Raw genomic sequence first — 14,846 nt, forward strand, 5'->3', positions numbered from 1 at the left:
TTTGACAATTTCTCAATTTTTTGTGTTCAATTATTCATTTGTTTTCTGTTCAGTTTGTTCATATTGTTCCAAGCAAGAAATATACTCAGTTACTATAACAGCACCAACATTTCTTTACAACCTGTCCTCATGTCATTCATTGCCTACCTCTAATTCCTGTATCTCTTGACACAGTTAGTTTCCTCCTTTCTCTCCTGAACCATCTCAGTTTAGCCTCCAGGTACTGTACTTCTCTCTGTTGCTAACCATAATCCACGTCTCACACAATCTTCTTTTCTCTTTTTATCTCTCTCTCCACTTCATCATTCCCGTCATCAACCACACTCAACGGAACATCTTTCATTATGGCCCAGCGTCTTGGTACACTGCCCCTCACTGGCTGTTTCCTAGCCTCTCAACTCACAAGAAAATGCTTCATTTACATTCAGTTCCTTCACAATTCCCACACTCTCTTTCTTGGAGCATCCACCTTCTTAATCTCCCTCCATCTTTAAGTAACACACACACACACACACACAAGCAACCTGTTCTAATTTCCTGACCAAAATGTAGCCAATCTGGGTTTCTGTGCCACCTGCCTTAGGCCTACATGGTCAGCCTACTTGCCCTATTCTTAAACACATGTTACATTCCATCCCCAAACTCAAGTGTTCTTTCACCTTCAGTATTCCTTATTCCAAAGCCTTTCCCACCACGCACACCTTCATATCCCAGCGCGATAAATTTGGACAATAAAAATAGTTTGTTTAAACGGAGATCACTACACAATAAACTGTATCTCTTAAAACAACATTAACTGGCATGACTATAACAGAATAACTGCCGCTTAAGTCACTCAACAGATTTTACGGCAACATTAAATGACACCGAACTAATGAGATAGAATTCCTTAACGAACAATAAAATGTATTTACGGTTTAGTTTAACCTAAATGGTAAATATATGTAAAGTACCTGAATGGTTCAACAGTCTCACTAAATCTTATTAATTCTAAAGTCCTTAAAAACACAAAAGGATATAATTTTGTTCTTTAATTTCAAATCATATTGTGATGGCATTCTAAGTCCAGGTAAATTTAAGATAAATTTAGCCAAATTATACCTGGATAAACAGTGATAAATAAAGGTGTTCTGGTTTATAATTAAAATAAGACAAATTGTCAATCTTCCAGAGCCACAGCTAAACACCTCAGTTTAATATTGACCTCCACCTCACACTACAACAGAGTAACACCTGTGATGAAACAACATTATCAGGGAAAAGCTCAAAATATTTACATACACTCGACCACTTTAGACAGATAGATATATAATTATTATGTAAACTTATCACATAAGTTTACAATTGGTTCAACCTGCATATAGACAATGTAGGTATACAGTTCAGCATGTATATAGCCAATACAGGTATACAGTTCACCATGTATATAGACAATACTGTATAGGTATACAGTTCAGTATATTGTATTAGCCTCTGTCACATTAATATTATATAAATATGAGCTCAGGACATATATTCATTATATACATTCTATCACCCAGACTATTGAGCATACAGCTACATAAGGATTTGTTCTGTCACACCTCCTAGGGTGTACAGCCCATAAACATTTGTTCTGTCACACCTCCTAGGGTGTACAGCCCGTAAACATGTGTTCTGTCACACCTCCTAGTGTGTACAGCCCATAAACATGTGTTCTGTCACACCTCCTAGGGTGTACAGCCCATAAACATTTGTTCTGTCACACCTCCTAGGGTGTACAGCCCATAAACATGTGTTCTGTCACACCTCCTAGTGTGTACAGCCCATAAACATGTGTTCTGTCACACCTCCTAGGGTGTACAGCCCATAAACATTTGTTCTGTCACACCTCCTAGGGTGTACAGCCCATAAACATTTGTTCTGTCACACCTCCTAGGGTGCACAGCCCATAAACATTTGTTCTGTCACACCTCCTAGGGTGTACAGCCCATAAACATTTGTTCTGTCACATCTCCTAGGGTGTACAGCCCATAAACATTTGATCTGTCATACCTCCTAGGGTGTACAGCCCATAAACATTTGATGTCACACCTCCTAGGGTGTACAGCCCATAAACATTTCTTCTGTCACACCTCCTAGGGTGTACAGCCCATAAACATTTGTTCTGTCACACCTCCTAGGGTGTACAACCCATAAACATTTGATCTGTCACACCTCCTAGGGTTTACAGCCCATAAACATTTCTTCTGTCACACCTCCTAGGGTGTACAGCCCATTAAACTACAGACTCAACCCTCAGTGTGTGGTAGGCTGTTTAGTTAATGACCTGTTGAAGTGTGGTTACTGTCCAGTCACCAGACTCAAGAGAGTTCAGCCCAGTTCACAGCCCGACACGATGCCCTAAAGTGAGACCAGCTCTCCGGGCTGTACCTCTCTCTAATTATATCAGCTAATTACAAGCCAATAGCTAATGCTCATTAGTCTGTCAATACAAAATAATTGTACAGACATTACTACCCAATATAACTATTAAATCAGCACGTGTGGTTACATTAAACCAAGGAACAACGAGTGAAGAGAACAGTACCTGTGTGTCTTGTTTAACTTTCAAGCCAAGATAATTACAAGTACAACCCAGGACAGCTGTGACGATTTAAACTATCAACGACTGTATCAAAGGTGACATGACATGGGATGACCCGATATCTTACTCAGCTGTATCAAAGGTGACATGACGTGAGATGACCTGATATCTCACTCAGCTGCATCAAAGGTGACATGACGTGAGATGACCCGATATCTCACTCAGCTGCATCAAAGGTGACATGACATGAGATGACCATATATCTCACTCAGCTGCATCAAAGGTGACATGACATGAGATAACCATATATCTCACTCAGCTGCATCAAAGGTGACATGACGTGAGATGACCAGATATCTCACTCAGCTGCATCAAAGGTACCAGTGACTAACCTACACTCGTTAACAAGTGAGATAGTTTGGTATCTCACCTCAGCTAATACAATATAGACAACACAGGTATACAGTTCACCATGTATATAGACAACACAGGTATACAGTTCACCATGTATATAGACAACACAGGTATACAGTTCACCATGTATACACACAACACAGGTATACAGTTCACCATGTATATAGACAACACAGGTATACAGTTCACCATGTATATAGACAATGCCGCTACAGGTACCTTCTTTATCACTTAGTTAATGATCATCCCTCCCTGCCATCCCTACAGCTAAGTTCTGCAGGTGATGACTACCATCCCTACAGTTAACTTCTGCAGGTGATGACTACCATCCCTACAGCTAACTTCTGCAGGTGATGGCTGCCATTTGAGAGTTAAGAATGTAATCCATCCTTATTTACTCAGTGAGCATTATAGAGGAACAGTCCTTTGTGTTCCTGACCTGCATCTGATAATGGCTGAACCACATCATCAAGGACAAAAGTTAGTATAATAAAAAATGGCTTTGTTATAAACCATCAAGTGCCATTGAGGACGTCTGTGTTGTGACCTTGTGAACACTGCCAAGTTAAACCTTTTAAGGAAGGTCTTCACTCCCTGCAGTAGTGGTGGGTCAGACCTGCACAGTACCGACTTAACACCAAAATATTTATCATTGTTACCTCAGAGATCCACTACATCCTCACACAATAATAATTCTTGGCTTTTCCACAATAAAGGCCAGAGGGAAGATGGAGTGGCAAGAGAAGGCCGCCTTATAGTTGTGTGTGATCAAGACTCATTCATCAGTGGCATAGAAGCTCACTATGGCCGAGTCAACATTAAATTAGGATTCTAACTTTGTATAATTTAACGTAGCGACATCGTAATTACCAGTAATGAGCCGTTTGGGCAGTTGGTCTGTTAATACTGTACAGTATGGGAGGAAACTGTAGTATTGTACCTGGAGAAAACCTGCCATGTTTGGTAGTGAGGGTAACATCTGTACCAGGCTGGGGAATGAACCCAGGACACAGTAATGCAGCACAAAAGATATACAACTCCTGATATATCTGAGAGACAATCACCAGTGTTTTGGTATAAAAACAATAAACAATATTTTCTTGGTTCTAAAGTGGTCTAGTTGCTGAATATATTGGACATTTTCCTGCAAATATTTGTATTCCAGGTATTAATCACATGCATTGTCAACTGTCTATCATGGTTAGTACAGTAGTTCTGTCTACAGTACATTTAAGAGATATACTGTAGACAGATGGACAGAAAGATGTAGAGAGATATACCATATTTCCCACCATATAAGACATATTTTCAACCTAACAAATGTCTCCATAATTCACCCTACATCATATATATGTAACTGTATACATATACACCAGGCCAAGCTGTGTTATTGTTATTTTTCAACTCGTAGTTTTGGGTAGATATATGTAGTTTTATTCACTTTTTTAGCAGTTACATGCACACACAAGCTTTCTTAGACTTAGTCAAAAAATGATTATCAAAAGGTAAAAAAACACACAATAAACTTTTATTACGTCGGCAGGAGTCAGCCCACGAGGGGGGAGCACATGCCTGTCTCCCACATCTTCAGTGAAACAGTTGTCAAATGGCATGCAGTATTTTTTCCTTCCTCTTATTTATTATTATTATTTTTATTCGTTCCTCACATTTACGGAGGAATACATTAGACCGCAAGGGGATAAAGACGCCACACTTCTCCAAATTCAATGCCGTGGATGTGTAAAATGGTTTGTAGAGTAAAAACCACGAATATCCGGAATCCCTGGATGGGAAATCCTCGGTTGGTGAGGGTCAACTGTACTATACAGGTTATGGAACACATTGCAATTTTTGTCATTTAAATATTTGTTCCTTTTATGAAAGTTTAGTTTAGGTGAACTTTCTTGAGACTATAAACCTTTCATGCTATATCTGTGGTTGCCTTTAATATGGTGAGAAATACAGTACAGTAGTATAGATAGATAGACAGATAGATAGATAGATAGCCTGAAACTTAGATAGAATGCAAGAACAAAATCATCATCACCACCCAAATCATACAGCCATTCTCCTGCAGTCTGTCTTGTCAGGTTCTAAGATCATTTCTTACAATCTCTCCCCATGTCATTCTTGGCCACCTACCACTGGCTCTCCTCCTCACCACATTTAGACTCATGCACCACTTAACCCAGCTGGTCTCATCCATTCTCCCCACACTCCCGATCTCGGTCTACTTATACGTAAATCTTGGCCGATACTCTCAATACTCAGCCGCCCTCTTAGCTCTGAACGGCGATTCTCATCTTTCAGCGTCACAGTACACATCCACCTCACCATTCTCATTTCAGCTCACTCAAGACTGCATATGTCATCCTCTTTAACTGCCCATGTTTCACGGATATATAACACCACACTTCTCACACCAGTTGTATACATTCTTACTTTCATGTGATGGGAAAGTCCCCATGCTGACAATAAAGACAAGAATTCCCAAAACCTCCTCCATCCATTGTCACCCAGGCAGCAGAACTCATCCATGACTCACAACACAGCAACCTTCAGCACCCCATCCACCACTGATCATGTCACCCAGGCAGCAGAACCCATTCCATGACTCACAACACAGCAGCCTTCATCACCCTCTCCAACACTGATCATGTCACCCAGGCAGCAGAACTCATCCATGACTCACAACACAGCAGCCTTCAGCACCCTCTCCAGCACTGATCATGTCACCCAGGCAGCAGAACTCATCCATGACTCACAACACAGCAGCCTTCAGCACCCTCTCCAGTACTGATCATGTCACCCAGGCAGCAGAACCCATTCCATGACTCACAACACAGCAGCCTTCAGCACCCTCTCCAACACTGATCATGTCACCCAGGCAGCAGAACTCATCCATGACTCACAACACAGCAACCTTCAGTACCCCCTCCAGCACTGATCATGTCACCCAAGCAGCAGAACTCATCCATGACTCACAACACAGCAGCCTTCAGCACCCTCTCCAGCACTGATCATGTCACCCAGGCAGCAGAACTCATCCATGACTCACAACACAGCAGACTTCAGCACCCCTTCCAGTCCTGATCAGGTCACCCAGCCAGCAGTACTCATCCGCACAGTCCAAGGATAATCTTCAGTGTTGAGTTTCTTCAGTCTTGCCGTAGACACATATTTACCTGCACATACACAACACTTACAGTCAGCAACATCCTGCAGTCTGCCACCTACTCCACTGCACCTCTTATGTACCCACCTTCCTCACTCATTGTACCTCTTGTGTACCCACCTTCCTCACTCACTGTACCTCTTGTGTACCCACCTTCCTCACTCACTGCCAATATCTTTCTTACTGATAGCATAGATATAGATAAAGCAGATACTTGTATATATAAAGACAGTCTGACAGATGATATAGATATCAAACAAACAGACTGACTGACATACAGGTATTGAGAGACTGATAGAAAGATACAGAAACATAAAGATAGACATACCTAGAAAAATTGAGATATAGAAAGATACAGAATAGAGAAAATCAGACAGACAGACAGACAAAAACACACCTGTAACAGCAGTGTCTCCATGCTCCAGTTAATTTCTCAGGTTTAGTCATTAACTCCTCTGTAACAAACAAACAAAAAACATTTAATATATACAACAGTTTATGATAAAAATATGTCCATAAAATAATAGTCATTCAGTACAGAAGTTGTCTGTTTTATGCAAGTTTGGTTTATGTGAACTTTTTTGAGACTGTAAACCTTGCATTCTTGACAAAGTCTGTCATTTTTGCCATAATATTCACAGCTAAATTAGTGGTACATTAATACAGTAGTTAAGACAGATAGACAGGTAAATATAAATAGACTGGGTGATAGATGGACATAGAGAGAGATGAAAATATAAAAATAGATACTGACAGATATAGATAAGTTAGATAGATAGATAGATAGATAGATATACTGTATTGTACTGTATACAAATTGACAAAGACAAATTCTTAGGTAAATTTGCATTTCAACCAACATGGCTCTCGAGTTGAGCAATGTGTTTTTCTGATGGTTTAGACCAGCAGCTCCCAAATATGGGGTCACATAGAGGTCATGGGATCACCTGGGTCTTGCAGCAGTCACATGTCATTTCTTTTATTTTTTTAATCCAAGTATCAAGGACTGAAGGACAAGGCCAACAGGTGCTGCATCGTTAAGTGAGGACCATAAATTATGGTCAAGGGATTAACGCAATTACTGTACTCTCCTTGCCCTGTGACATAACACAAGTTCCACACTCCTATATACAGTAAACCCTTGTTATTCACGAGGGATAGGTTCCAAGGAATGGCACAAATAGGCAAAACAACGAATAGCAACTTATACTACCTTAGTGCACTACTGTATACCTATACCAAACAACCAACCAGCCGCGGCACCACTCATCCCCTCCTTTAACTTGTCTTATAATTAAAATTTCTTGGTCAGGGTCATCACTGACTTCTGCCTTTTACATTTCACTCCACTAGCATCCTTAGCACTGACACTAAGCAGTCTTTTAGTGGCCATTTCACACAGAAACACTAAAGTTTTGAGAGTACAACACGAGATGCTGCGTGAAGTGACTCGTTGTGCTGCAGGAAAAAGCTTGCAAGCTAGCCAGCAGTCACCATCTGCTTACCGCGAATCGTCGAAATCGCAAACCTGCGAATGGGAAGGGTCTACTGTACGTACTGTATACCTTTTAACTGTTCTCAGCACAGTTCTCTCTACTTCCCACGGATGAGCACAGAAAATGGCAGCAAATTTCAATGAGTTGCTTACTGAATCTTTTGCGTTCAAAATGTTAGAATTACAGGCTGACAACGAAGCAAGGGTAAATTTTGACATCTATGGTGACATAGCAAAGTTTAGGATTACTTTATCAAAAACATTCAGCTGTTGAAAATCTAGCTATCAATGTTCTGGTATAAACAACGATTATCGTAGCCATTTATCATCAAACTTCTATTTAGAAAATTGTGTGCTATGTTGCTTAACCTCATATATCACCAGGTTAAGAAAACTGATCAAATGATGACGTACACAGTTGTAACGTATATTGTTTAACCACATAATTATACCCCCAGTTAACATTAAATTTATTAAATGATAATGCACACATGTTACATGAATTATGATATGTAACGTGTGAATGAATTACCCTGTATTGTTTCACATCTTGCTTCAGTTAGAAACTAGGTATACATTTTACACGAGCTGTTGTGAGAGGCCGGCAAAGCAGGCAGCGTCAATTAGCCGAGAGCTGCCTCGCCGCTGGCACTTGTCCACTCTCTTTTTATGTAAGGAGTGGCAGAGCTGCTGCAGTGAAGTGGTGTGATGACCTGTGTGACCTGCTGCTAGCAATCTAGCTAGCTGGTATAGCTTGTTACCTCGCTAGGATGTGTGTGTGCCAGTAGCCCACTACAGCAACTTTTCAACGTAGTGCTCACACCCTCGATGATGGATGAGGCTTCCAGTGTAGCCCTGAGTACATGAAGTCCAGTTGGCCCGAGTCGCCAAGTGACACCAGGCCCCACCTCTAACAGCCATGATTCATATTTTGCATGGTCTCCTTAATATGCTGCCACTATTCTTAATTTATTATTGTTAATACATTTTTGTTTTTATACTTATTTTTATTTTTCCTTTGGTACAATCATTCACAGTTGAGGGACAAATGCAGAGTTAATCATAATTGGTGTGAAGATTTAACAACCTTTAACGAATACCTTGAGATAAAGTGTATTAAGATAAATTAAATGATAATGCACACGTTACATTAATTATGACTGGTGTACCGGGTAACATGTATTAAGATTAATTAAATGATAATGCACGCATGTTACATTAATTATGAGAGAGTTGTAACTATGAAAACTGTCTGTTATGTTGTCTAACCATGTACAGTACTGTAATTATACCCTCAGGTATAGACCACTAAATGATGATATAATCATGACAGAGTTGTAACCTGTTACTGCCAGTATTTACTTTTACACTTCTCAGTTATGTAATATATTTTATCGATTTGTTTTTACAGTTAAATACTGTACTGTACGTGTAAAAATATCTACGTACAGTGACCCCTCTTTTAACAAACACCTCGGTTAATGTAATTTCGATTAACGAACTGCCTTCCATAAGGATCTTCAATTCGGTTAACGAAGTTCTTACGGACCGACCTCAACATGTTTTCGCTTGCACTGACCGGGCAACCAGCTGTAGTATCAGTCCGCCAATACATTAATCGGTTCTAGGGCTTAAATTCCTTACTATTTTAGTAAATATCAAGAAGTTTATACTATTCAATAATTTTAAAAGTTTAATATTAAATTTTTTAGTCATTTTAACAATTATTGAACATAATTGAAGGTAAAGTGACTAGTTTAATGCGCGGCATCCAGCCTCTTAACACAGCAAACAGGAGTTAGTCTCTCTCTGTTTTCACTGGAGGTAACATCTTGCTTGAGACTCTCTTCAACTAAACGCTTTTTTTCTGTGTTTCCAAACAAATTATTGGTCATTTTGAAATATATTTTACATATTGACAATTACACCAAGAGAGCTAAAATTTTATGGGTGAAATGGTGCCATGGGATGACTTCTCTTCCACCCCAATGCCTTCTCTTCTTCCTTCTCCTCCACCCCCATTCTAAATCCCATCATCATCATCATCATCTAGGAGCCTTCTACATGCACACCTCAAAGTAAGTGAACTTTTCTACCATTTTTGTTGAATTTAGGAAATTTTCGGTGAGCTGGAACCAATTACCCAAAAACCCATTGAAACAATGGTTTCAGTTAACGAACTTTTCGGTTAACGAACGACCTTCTGGAACGGATTGAGTTCGCTAAAGGAGGGGTCACTGTATTTATTCTACGAATCTTTATATTTAATGAAATGACTTAGGGTCGCACTGGAAAAGCGACAGCACTAGATGTGATCGCACTAGAAATTACTTGAAACCCCTGATTTAGACAATTTTAAGACACTTTTCTTCTATAATGTTTCCCTCGCAAATGACCTAAAATTATCTAACCTAACCTCCTAACCAGGAGCTCCACCCCCCCCCCCCCTGGATCCCCTGATATATATATATAAGCTATTTATGTGGGAAAATTCATTGAAAAAAATTGTCTAAACCATTGTAAAAACACATTTGTCCTGAATTGGTTGATATCAGGACAAGAAATATTTTATATCACGTTATACGCATTAAATAAACACTCAAAATGGGTGATTACCTGAAGTGGCAAATGTCGGAGTTTATATTACGTCAAACTACAGTAATATCTCCGTTAGCAAGAATCCCTCAAACTCGGAACTCTCCAATTGCGTAATTGAAATTTTCTCGGAAAATCGTTCCCAAAGACGGAATTTTCCAGAAAATTCCGGCTTTGGGAATGATTTTCCAAGGGGCACATTTTCCGGGAAAATCTAAGAAATTTTTCCTTATACCTGGAAAATTCTGGGGATGGGGGAGTTTTTTCTGGACTTGAAAGATGAAAATCAGGCGCATTTTCCGGAAATTCCAACAAAAATTTTCCGGTACCCGGAAAATTACTGGGATGGGGGTTATTTTTCCAGGTTCATGAGATAATGTAATGGGCAATTTCTGGAACTTCCAATAAAATTTTTCCTTGACCCAGAAAATTCCGGAAGATTCCGGGGATGAGGAATGTTTTTCCGGCTTTGAGAGTCGTCTTGTTACCCAAAAATGTCTCATTTCCATAAGTGCTCTTCATGAATTGTTCAGGCTAACGGAGATATCACCGTACGTACAAAGCATAAAGTTAGGGTATCCTACAACATAAATTGATACTCAAGATTTGCTGATGTGGATGGAGGTCAGGAATTAATGGTGGGTTTAGTTGGTGAGCCCCTCCATGATCACCAGTTTTTACTGAAGGTTGTGTTTCTCTGGTCAGGATCATTAAGGAACTGACGATGGCAGGTAATTTGACATTCAACTGCAGCTGGTTGGATGCGTGCGCAGACAAAGGCATGTAGACTCGCACAAGACTATTATTTCAGGTAACTATTAAATATTACTTTAACTAAACATAACCTAAATTAAATGTAAAATATATATAACTCCCTAACTAAATTTCTTACATTATTTCTATCGTTCTGCTATTCAACATATTAGATTAACAGTTATGATAACATTGCTCAACTCAAGAGCCATATTGGTTGAAAATGTAAATTTACCAATACTTGTTTAGATAAATAGATTGACAGATATACAGTAGATAAATCAGACTGAGTTAGGTATTGATAGATATGCTGAAAGGCAGAGAAACAAACATACATAAACAGTTAAGTGGATAGAAAGATATAAATGGAAGACAGACAGATGGACAAATGACTCCTTTAGTTTACCTTGCCATATGTGGTGGTGCTGTGGGAGTGGTGGTGGTGTTATAGCGTTCATTGGAATTAAGTTCTACAATGGCAGCTGTTTGTAAGTTTGCAGGTATCATTTTCAATTGTAATGGTGCTGCTCAACATCCCAAGGGTCTTTAACTCATCTGTAACAAACAAACAAAAAACATTTAATATACACAACAGTTTATGATAAAAATATGTCCATAAATTAATAGTCATTCAGTACAGTAGTTGTTTGTTTTACTCAAGTTTGGTTTATGTGAACTTTCTTGGGACTGTAAACCTTGCATGCTTGACAAAGTCTGTCATTTTTGCCTTATTATTCCCAGCTAAATTAGTGGTACATTTATACAGTCGTTTAGACAGGTAGATATACTGTAAAATCCCAGTTATCCGTCACCTACGTGGATTGAGAGGTGACAGATTAACAAGTTTTCCCATTACTGTAGTTGAAACTCACTCTTGGGATCCCCCAATAAATCCTACAATGCACAGTGCTACAGGCTGACTTAACAAATTCATGTCTCAGAAAAACAGACTTCCTTAACTCTTATTCCACTCTATAGAAAAGATGTGGCTTATCAATAAAGAAAAAATAATATAAAACTACACAAAGGTACTACAGTGGTCCCTCGGTTAACGAGCACAATCCGTTCCAGCAGGTTGCTCGTTAACCGAAAACTCGTTAACCGAAACCATTGTTTCAATGGGCTTTTGGGTAATTGGTTCCAGCTCACCGAAAATTGCCTAAATTCAACAAAAAAGGTAGAAAAGTACACTTACTTTGAGGTGTGTATGTAGAAGGCTCCTGGATGATGATGATGGGAATTAGAATGGGGGTGGAGGAGAAGGAAGAAGAGAAGGCATTGGGGTGGAAGAGAAGTCACCCCATGGTGCCATTTCACCCATAAAATTTTAGCTCTCCTGGTGTAATTCAAGATTATTTTCTTTAAATCAACACTGCACTGCATTATATATTGTCAATATGTAAAATATATTTCAAAATGACCAATAATTTGTTTGGAAACACAGAAAAAAAGCCTTTAGTTGAAGAGAGTTTCAAGCAAGATGTTACCTCCACTGAAAACAGAGAGAGACTAACGCCTGTCTGGTGTGTTAACAGGCTGGATGGCACGCCAGAAACTAGTTTTTTTACCTTCAATTATGTTCAATAATTGTTAAAATGAATAAAAAAGTTAATATTAAACTCTTAAAATTATTGAATAGTATAAACTTCTTGATATTTACTAAAATAGTAAGGAATTTAAGCCCTAAAACTGATTACTGTATTGGCGGACTAATACTACAGCTGGTGGACCGCCAAATGCAAGCGAAAACATGTTGAAGTGGGCTCGTAAAAAACTCGTTAATCGAGGGATTGCTCGTTAACCGAAGTTAAGAATCTTATAGAAGGTAAATCGTTAACCGAAATCTCGTTAACCGAAGCGCTCGTTAACCGAAGCGCTCGTTAACCGAGGGACCACTGTACTTTAGATGATGAATAAGGATCTGGGTCCACAGTTAAAAATTCAAGTAATTAGTGTTAATTAATGACCTTTGAAATAATTAAAGATAATTAGAATATTTAAAAAGTCAATTACGCTGTGCCTGCAAGTTTTAAATCATCTTTAAGTACATTATCTAAAAATAAATAGATATTGACAGATATTGGTAAGCCATAAGCATAGACATACAGTTCATAGATTGACAGACTGACAATTACTGTACAATACTTGTATTGATAAATAGATTGACAAATATAGATAAAACTGATAGATTGATATTGGTAGATAATGGAAATAAATTGGTAGATATATATATATATATATATATATATATATATATATATATATATATATATATATATATATATATATATATATATATATATATATATATATATATATATGGGTACGAACTGTCTCGTAAATTGGGTATGAGTTAAATTGTAATTGGGTACGACTTGACATGTTCTCATGGGTACGATTTGTCTAGCACCCCTCACAAGGGGTCATAGGTTGAAGAGGGCATAAGTCCAGAAAACTGTGAGGGCAAACCTTTTCAGAATGAGATTTGTAAACCCTTGAATCAATCTGCCAGAGAGTGTTGTGACAGCATCGAGTGTGAGCTCTTCAAGACCAGACTTGACCAACACTGGCGCAGGTACAGATACATCCTGGAGCCTGTTCATGCCCAGTACTTGCTAACAGTGACGTGACTGACCGCCAAAGCGGCTAACGAGCCGATCAGTGGCGAAAAGGATAAAAATGAAAGTACTACTCAGTGGAGTATCCATACCTGGGGCTGAGGTGCTGTACACATCTGCCTCCTGCTGTGTTGACATGCAGAGTCCGGAAGCGTCAATATGGCTTCGTAACGCCATATTCTTCTCATTTATCATAAAAGATGGATATATTTTCCAGAGTCTTATGCATTATAGGATGATATTTCACATTGTGCATCATACCAATGCTAATTTAATAAAAAAAAGTGTGTATCACTATTTTCTCCATTTCAGAGATGTGACTGAGAGAGTTGGCTCAGTCATGTCAGTATTATTATTAGTATCCACTCTGTATCTGTATTTCTCAGGCTAAATAAATTGTTTCAATATAAATACCAATATCAAAGATCTCTTAATCGTTTTGTTAAACATGTACATGGCGTTACGAAGCCACATTGACGCTTCCGGACTCTGCATGTCAACACAGCCAGCCAGCTTTAAACCATAATTAAAGGCTAAACAAAACAAGTACGGTCACACAAAGGTAATAGCTGTCAAGGACACTCAGTTCAGGCCCACTTTAATGTCTGTAAAGATATAACTGCCAGAAAATATTGACTTTCAAGGTATGAGTAATAAAAAAGTTTGAAAAAAAATATTTACCGTTTAAGTTACAAACACATTAACGCTTCCAGCAACATCTTTTAATTGTCTGTCACGTCTCTGTTATGCATTGCTGGCAAGCATTAGGCGTGTACTGGCTGTACACATCTCAGATTGTTCTCAATGTCGAATTTACTTTTGCTTTTATCCTCTTCACCACTGATCGGCTCGTTAGCCGCTTGGGCGATCGGTCACGTCTGTTAGAACATAGGAACATATGAATGGAGGAAACTGCAGTGGGCCTATTGGCCATACTAGCCAGTCCCATTTACACCCAACCCCTATTGCTCATATATCCATCCAACCTATGTTTGACGCTATCGAGCATATTCGAGTGAATGATGATGTTTGGTAACTCGTTCCATTCACCCACTACTCTATTTCCAAACCAATGTTTACCTATTTCGTGCCTAAATCTAAATTTGTCTAATTTAAAACCATTGTTATGAGTTCGCTCCTGGTTGGATAGTTTGAGTACCACTGTTGGCAAATACTGGGCAGCTGGCTCCTGAATGTATCTGAACCTGCTCCAGTGCTTGTCAAGTCTGG

At 38.9% G+C, this 14,846-nt stretch overlaps 1 long non-coding RNA gene across 1 annotated transcript; it reads right to left on the minus strand.

The window, feature by feature from the left end:
- Positions 1–6,508: 6,508 nt before the first annotated feature.
- Positions 6,509–13,798, minus strand: LOC121860454. The gene is made up of 3 exons (XR_006087875.1): positions 13,709–13,798; positions 11,405–11,553; positions 6,509–6,610 (listed from the first exon to the last, which is right to left on the minus strand). It is a non-coding gene; the product is annotated as an uncharacterized LOC121860454 (long non-coding RNA).
- Between the last annotated feature and the right edge of the window lie 1,048 nt (positions 13,799–14,846).

Source organism: Homarus americanus, unplaced genomic scaffold, assembly GCF_018991925.1.
Source record: "Homarus americanus isolate GMGI-L3 unplaced genomic scaffold, GMGI_Hamer_2.0 scaffold57802, whole genome shotgun sequence".
Taxonomy (NCBI): domain Eukaryota; kingdom Metazoa; phylum Arthropoda; class Malacostraca; order Decapoda; family Nephropidae; genus Homarus; species Homarus americanus.